Source organism: Choristoneura fumiferana, chromosome 5, assembly GCF_025370935.1.
Source record: "Choristoneura fumiferana chromosome 5, NRCan_CFum_1, whole genome shotgun sequence".
In the NCBI taxonomy this organism is placed as follows: Eukaryota; Metazoa; Arthropoda; class Insecta; order Lepidoptera; family Tortricidae; genus Choristoneura; species Choristoneura fumiferana.
This window is the reverse complement of record NC_133476.1, coordinates 19,708,445-19,714,811: the sequence shown is the minus strand read 5'-3', so window position 1 is coordinate 19,714,811 and position 6,367 is coordinate 19,708,445. Positions and strand designations below refer to the sequence as shown.

The window sequence follows — 6,367 nt, the reverse complement described above, 5'->3', positions numbered from 1 at the left end:
CATTAATTCTCAAGATAATTGACTTCCGTCGTGCCTTAACACTGACAGAAAGTTTTTTTTTTACTAAGCAATGAACACACGGGCACTTAAGGAAGTAATGTGTGTTACGGAGTAACGTATCTACATATTATCCCATGTGGAAAATGTAAGCCAAGACAAGCATTCTGTGAGGAAGCCTGTGTCTAATAGTGGGGCGTGTATGGAAAATAAAATACTCAAATATAGGGTTGAAACAGAACTTCGCCTCGGCTCCGGAACTACGAAACTTCCGCGTGCGTTCTTGCTGTTTTGCAAATTTTTGGTAAAAAGAGTGAATTTGGCTAAAATCTTTCCATACAGCTTCGCCGTTGTTGGTATAAACTACACAAAAGAACAAGAAGTGCGTTATAGTTTATAGTAATGATGACTCCTAAAGTATTTTCAACGGCAGATTCCAGTCTACTCTTTTTAATATAACTATTATAAGCATTTATCTCCTAGACAAGGCTTTTTATGAGATTTCAGTACTTTTAATAAGTAAATCATCTTTATTGAGACTTGGCAAGTTTTTAACAGCATGTTTTTGGTTGGATAACATTTACGGAGCTTGGAATAAAAAAGCGTTTTGTTTTTGTTTTTGGCTCACACGGTTTGCGTATTCCCCACGCGTAAAGGTAAGGAAACGTAAAAGAAAAAAAAAGGAATTTTGAAAACATAAACAGGAAAGAATTAAATGAAATTATTTAAAGTAAGGTAGTAAAAAAATACTTTCATACAATTTTGATTATATAACGCCAAATTGCGTCATGAACAAGTACAAAATGAGATTTTTATTGCAACTGTCAGATTGAGAAAATGGTAATATTTTTGCATTGTAATTTTGCATGTAAAGTTTTAGTACCACTTTTATTTATTTATTTATTATTTATTACATTTCATAGCATAACAGTTAAACCAAAGCACTGTGAAATTCATATACAATTTATACAAAGAATATTCATAACTTTTTTCTCACTTTCGTTCAAATTCCACTCGCCAGCAGTTATACCTAATTATAATTTAATATGACAAAAACGGCTTAACCAATTTTTATCAACCACAGCTAAAAACCACCACAAAAAAACTTGATTTCATTTTAAAAAATCACATTGAAATGTCTATCCGTTTGAGAGCTACAATGCCACAGACAGACAGAAATTGGTGTCAAACTTATAGAACCTCTCGTTTTATCTGGGGTTAAAAATAAAGGACGAGAGATTTTTTTTAATCAATTTTAGAGATGTTGACAGCAAGATGTGTGGAAGATATAATCCTATCTACTTCCTACTTATATTATAAAAGCCATAGTTTGTATGTGTGTGTGTGAATGTTTGTTACTCCTTAACGCCAACGCTTCGCGGACGGATTTGGATGAAATTCTGTATGTAGGTATAGCTGGAAATCTGGAATAACGCATAGGTTATTTTATATCCCGATATTCCCACGGGACAGGGAAGTAACAACTATTGGGATTAGAGTCATGAAATTTTGGGATGGTTGTTTTTAATGCAACGCCAATGAAAATCACGATTCAATTTTCAAGAATTCCCATGGGATTTTTTTAAAATCTCGTAGTTTCCATTCAACTACTGGACCTAATGATTTACGCTTGCAAAGCTACATACATACATACATACAAATCACGCCTCTTTCCCAACGGAGTAGGCAGAGACTACATCCTTCCACTTGCTACGTTTCTGGCATACAACTCTCGCTTCCTCTACATTCATCAATCTTTTCATGCATGCACGTCGATAAACACTAGTAATTAACATAAGCCTTATCAATTCGTAAGGAAGGCGTACACAAGCCAAGAAATCGTCATATTACGACAGATCACCATGGCAACACCACCAAACCACTGCAAGGTTCTTTCACCTTAGCAAATCCCATGTCTTCGTTTAAGGGTCAATGACTCTTTTTTACTAGGTATAGCTAAAGGGCTTAGTATTGCTAGTTTATTTCATGCTTTTTGGCTTTGTCCAGTTTTTTAAATGGTATAAGTTTCGAATTTTTAAGAGCCCTGCTATAGTGGATTGTACAACAAGAGCATAAAACGAGCCATTTTACTCAAGACGTTCATATAGCCAACCTAGCTGGCACGGCGAGGGTGGATAGACACGTCGAGGGAAAAATGGGTTTAATGCTCGAGTTTTACACTCTGCTTTTCACTTCGATTGCGAGGAAATGAAATAGCAACAGTGGAAACAATTTCTCACTTACTATGTACCTTTTATTTTTCATGCATTTCTGTATAATAATAATTATATTGTTTAGTTTTATTGATTTATTTTGATTCATTTAAAATGATTTTTATTTTTATAAAATTTAAAAATTACTTTATGCACTAGAGCATAAATAGTACATTGTGCACTAAGGGGCGTAAGAAAGGGATTACTAAGGAGAGTCTATTAGAAGCCCGACGCCGGAGGCGGAGGGCTTTTAATGACCCGAGTTTGTGATCCCCTTACGGTCCGTGCCGTGATACACACAATGATTTTAATCACATTGCGAGGAAAAAACTGCAAGAAAATAAATTATTTTGTGTCCAAACACTTCACAGCTCAGCAATGCACTAAGAAATACCTTGCTCGAGACGTTAGAATAAAAATACTTTTTTGTAGACTCACAAAAATGCCAAAAATCCCCCATTTAGATTTTTGAGAATTTTATGTACCTAGTGTCACTTGCGTCATGAAGACGAATCCAATGACGTATCATTTATCAAAATCGGTTCAGCCGTTGAGTAGTTACGAGAGGACATAGGAATAGACATACATACATACATACATACGGGTCAAACACACAAACCTCCTTCTTCGCAGTCGCGTAAAAGAGCTTTTATTGACTGTATTTTTTTACAAAAACTTATTTTTAATATGAGTAAATATAAAATGAAATATACGATTACAAAATTATTACCAGTAAAGCGATCAGATCCATCTCCCTAATGACGTCACAACAAAACGAAATAAAGTACAACTATTTAATAGCATGTTACACAGTTCGTCAAAATGCCAAGTTCATTGGACTTAGGTCTCAACTTCTAATCTAGGTAGTAGGTAGGTACCTAATGTGGCAATGAACGTGACACGAAAATGTATTATTATGTAAATGAAATCGGATAACACGTAAGTGTTTTAGTACCTTTAACTGTTCTTTGTTATTGAAAGCAATTAATTTTGTCAAAGTCAAAGTCAAAGTCAAAATATCTTTATTCAATTTAGGCTATAACAAGCACTTATGAATGTCAAAAAAAAATCTACCACCGGTTCGGAAAAACCTCTGCTGAGAAGAATCCGGCAAGAAACTCAACGAGGTATATATATTATTTTTTTAAAACAGATTTACAATATTATTAAATGATATGTATACATCACAAGTATTTAACACAACTTTATTTTTAACACAGTAGGTTCGCTATTTGAAGGGATCGCTAATGCGGATCGGAATTATTTCCAAATATCCCTGTCCATGATATAATCATTAACTTTATAATACGCCTTTGATATTAATGTCTTCTTGACAATAGATCTGAATTTTGTATCCGTTTCATTTATAATATTTTTTGGAATTTTATTATAAAAACGTATGCAATTTCCCAGAAAAGACTTTTTGGTTTTAGCCAGTCTGTAAGATGGAACTTTAAGCTTCCCTGTGTTTCTAGTAGCCTTTGGCTTATCGACGTTAGTGGGAAAATCACATATGTTCTTCCTAACATACATGATTATTTCAAAAACATAAAGCGACGGCAGGGTTAGGATATCTGTTTCCTTAAAAAAAGATCTTAAAGATTCACGCGTCTTCAAATTATAAATTGCTCTAATTGCTCTCTTTTGTAAGATAAAATTGACTCAATGTCTGCAGCAGATCCCCATAAAATAAGGCCGTACGAAATAATGCTATTAAAGTAAGCAAAATACACCAACCGTGCCGTCGCCACATCGGTTAGCTGCCGTATTTTCCAAACTGCAAAAGCAGCAGAGCTCAATCTACCCGCGATTGCTGTGACGTGAGGTCCCCACTGTAGTTTAGAATCGAGCGTTATTCCTAAAAATACTGTTGATTTTACAAATTCAATAGTTTGACCATTTAACTTTATATTAGAAACTGAATTCGAGCTAGATGAATTTATCAACGAGAATTTAATACATTTAGTTTTCTTAGGATTTAGTAACAAATTATTGGCAGCAAACCATGCGGATATCACGGACAGGGTTTCATTGGGCTCAATGAAGTCGGTATCTTTTCTACTAACCTTGAACAGTAAAGACGTGTCGTCAGCAAACATAACTATACCCGACTTTTGGCTTACCATATAAGTAAGGTCATTTACATAAATAAGATACAGGAATGGGGCAAGAATGGATCCTTGAGGCACTCCCATTTCGACCACAGATCCCTCCGATACCGTTCCGTTAATCGCTACCTTTTGCTTTCTTTGTGTGAGGTAAGATTTAATGAGTTCTAAAGCTAGGCCACGAATGCCATAAAAATTTAACTTACAAATTAAAGTATCATGATCCACACAATCAAAAGCTTTCGAAAGGTCGCAGAATACACCTATAGCGTCATGTGATTCCTCCCAAGCTTGCAATATGAATTTAACTAAACTATGACCCGCGTCTGTAGTAGACCTGCCTTTTGTGAATCCGAACTGCTGTGGATGCATGATTTTATGGGTATTAAAATGCGAGATCATTTGCGTCAGCATTATTTTTTCGAATATTTTGCTAAACGCTGATAGGATGGACACAGGACGATAATCAGAGGGATTATCTTTATCACCTGATTTAAAATAGGAACTACTTTACTATATTTCATCAAATCTGGAAATACGCCTTCATCTATACAGCTATTAAATATAAATGCTAAAGTTGGAGCAACGACATCTAAAATGGAATGTAGAACCTTAACTGAGACGCCCCACAAGTCTTCCGTTTTTTTTATTCAATAATCTAAAAGTCTTAATGATGTCACAGGAGAGACATGCGTGAATTTAAAATTACTTAAGTTTGGAATAGATACATTTTGTTTTAAGAGCGATTCAGCTAACTTTGAGGATGACGCGAGACATTTTGTCGTTTCGATGGGGATTTTAGAGAAGTAGGTATTAAACTCGTTAGCTACTTTAACCGCGTCCGTTTCTAATACGTTGTTAATCTTTAATGATATAGAGGACTCCGCGTTCTTACGTCGACCGGTTTCAGTATTTATAATTTTCCAAACTGTTTTAATTTTATCATCAGAGGACTTAATTTTATTAGTTACATGGGCTGCTTTTGCTTTATTACATATAATTTTGAATAATTTTGAATAATCCCTGACATACTGGTGGAAACGTTCATCAGTGGTACACGATTTCTTATCATAAAGATCATATAAGACGTCCCTGCTCCTACGTATTCCGGGTGTAGCCATTCATTGAATGATAGTTTGTTTCCTATTTTTAATACGTTTTTACTACACGTTTTATCGTATTCCTCGCATACAGTATTTACAATATCTTGAAATTTTCGTTTGGATTTTTAGTATTTACTTTTAAATTGTTTACTTTTTGCGCGATGTTTGTTTTGAGACGGTCAAGTCTTTGTTTGTTCAACGGCCTAATTTTCTATGGTTTGATTAACACCGCCCCTAGCCGAGGTAACTTCACTGTTTGAGCTTTGTGATCCGATCGTACTCCACTGATAACAGCTTTTTTAAATACTTACAAGTTAACCAATGTTGTCAATACATGTGGCCGAAGTGGTTGTGACTCTGGTGGGTTCATTAAATAAGAAATTTAAATTAAAAGATTTTAAAACAGAAATAAACTGGTCTTTTTCAACGGATTGTGATAAAATATCGATATTAAAGTCCCGCGACCACCAGCGCTTTATTACGTTTCTGATTTCCTTAGAACATTTCCATAGTATTTATAAACAAAGGAATACTAGAGTTTGGTGGTCTATATATACATAAAATAAATACTGTTCCGTTTCGCAGAAGCGATCTCGCATACACGTTCAACAGAAAGGCTGGACAGGTCTTTGCGTTCTTTGAACTTTAAACCATTTTTCACTAATATGAGAATATAATAATTTTTGTGGATGTAGTTACTGTCCTTTATTAATTATAACTCTCTATAATTGTTTCAAGTTTGGTTCATGACCCATCGGAACTTAGAAATTCATACCGATATCCTGTGGGAATATCGGATAACAAGTAGCATGTCTTATTTCCAGATGTTCAACTATCTTGATATCAAATGTCATCCAAACGTCCAGCCATTTTAGCGTGAAGTAGTAACAAATATGCTCACAAACTTGTGAGAATGATAAGTAGGATTATTCAGTTCGCAATTTTA

General features: G+C 34.7%; 1 protein-coding gene across 1 annotated transcript in view; it reads left to right on the top strand.

Annotated features, from left to right (window-relative positions):
* Positions 1-6,367, top strand: part of LOC141428341 (23 kDa integral membrane protein-like) — a 420,431-nt gene that overhangs the window by 34,136 nt on the left and 379,928 nt on the right. The gene's annotated exons all lie outside the window — the stretch shown is intronic.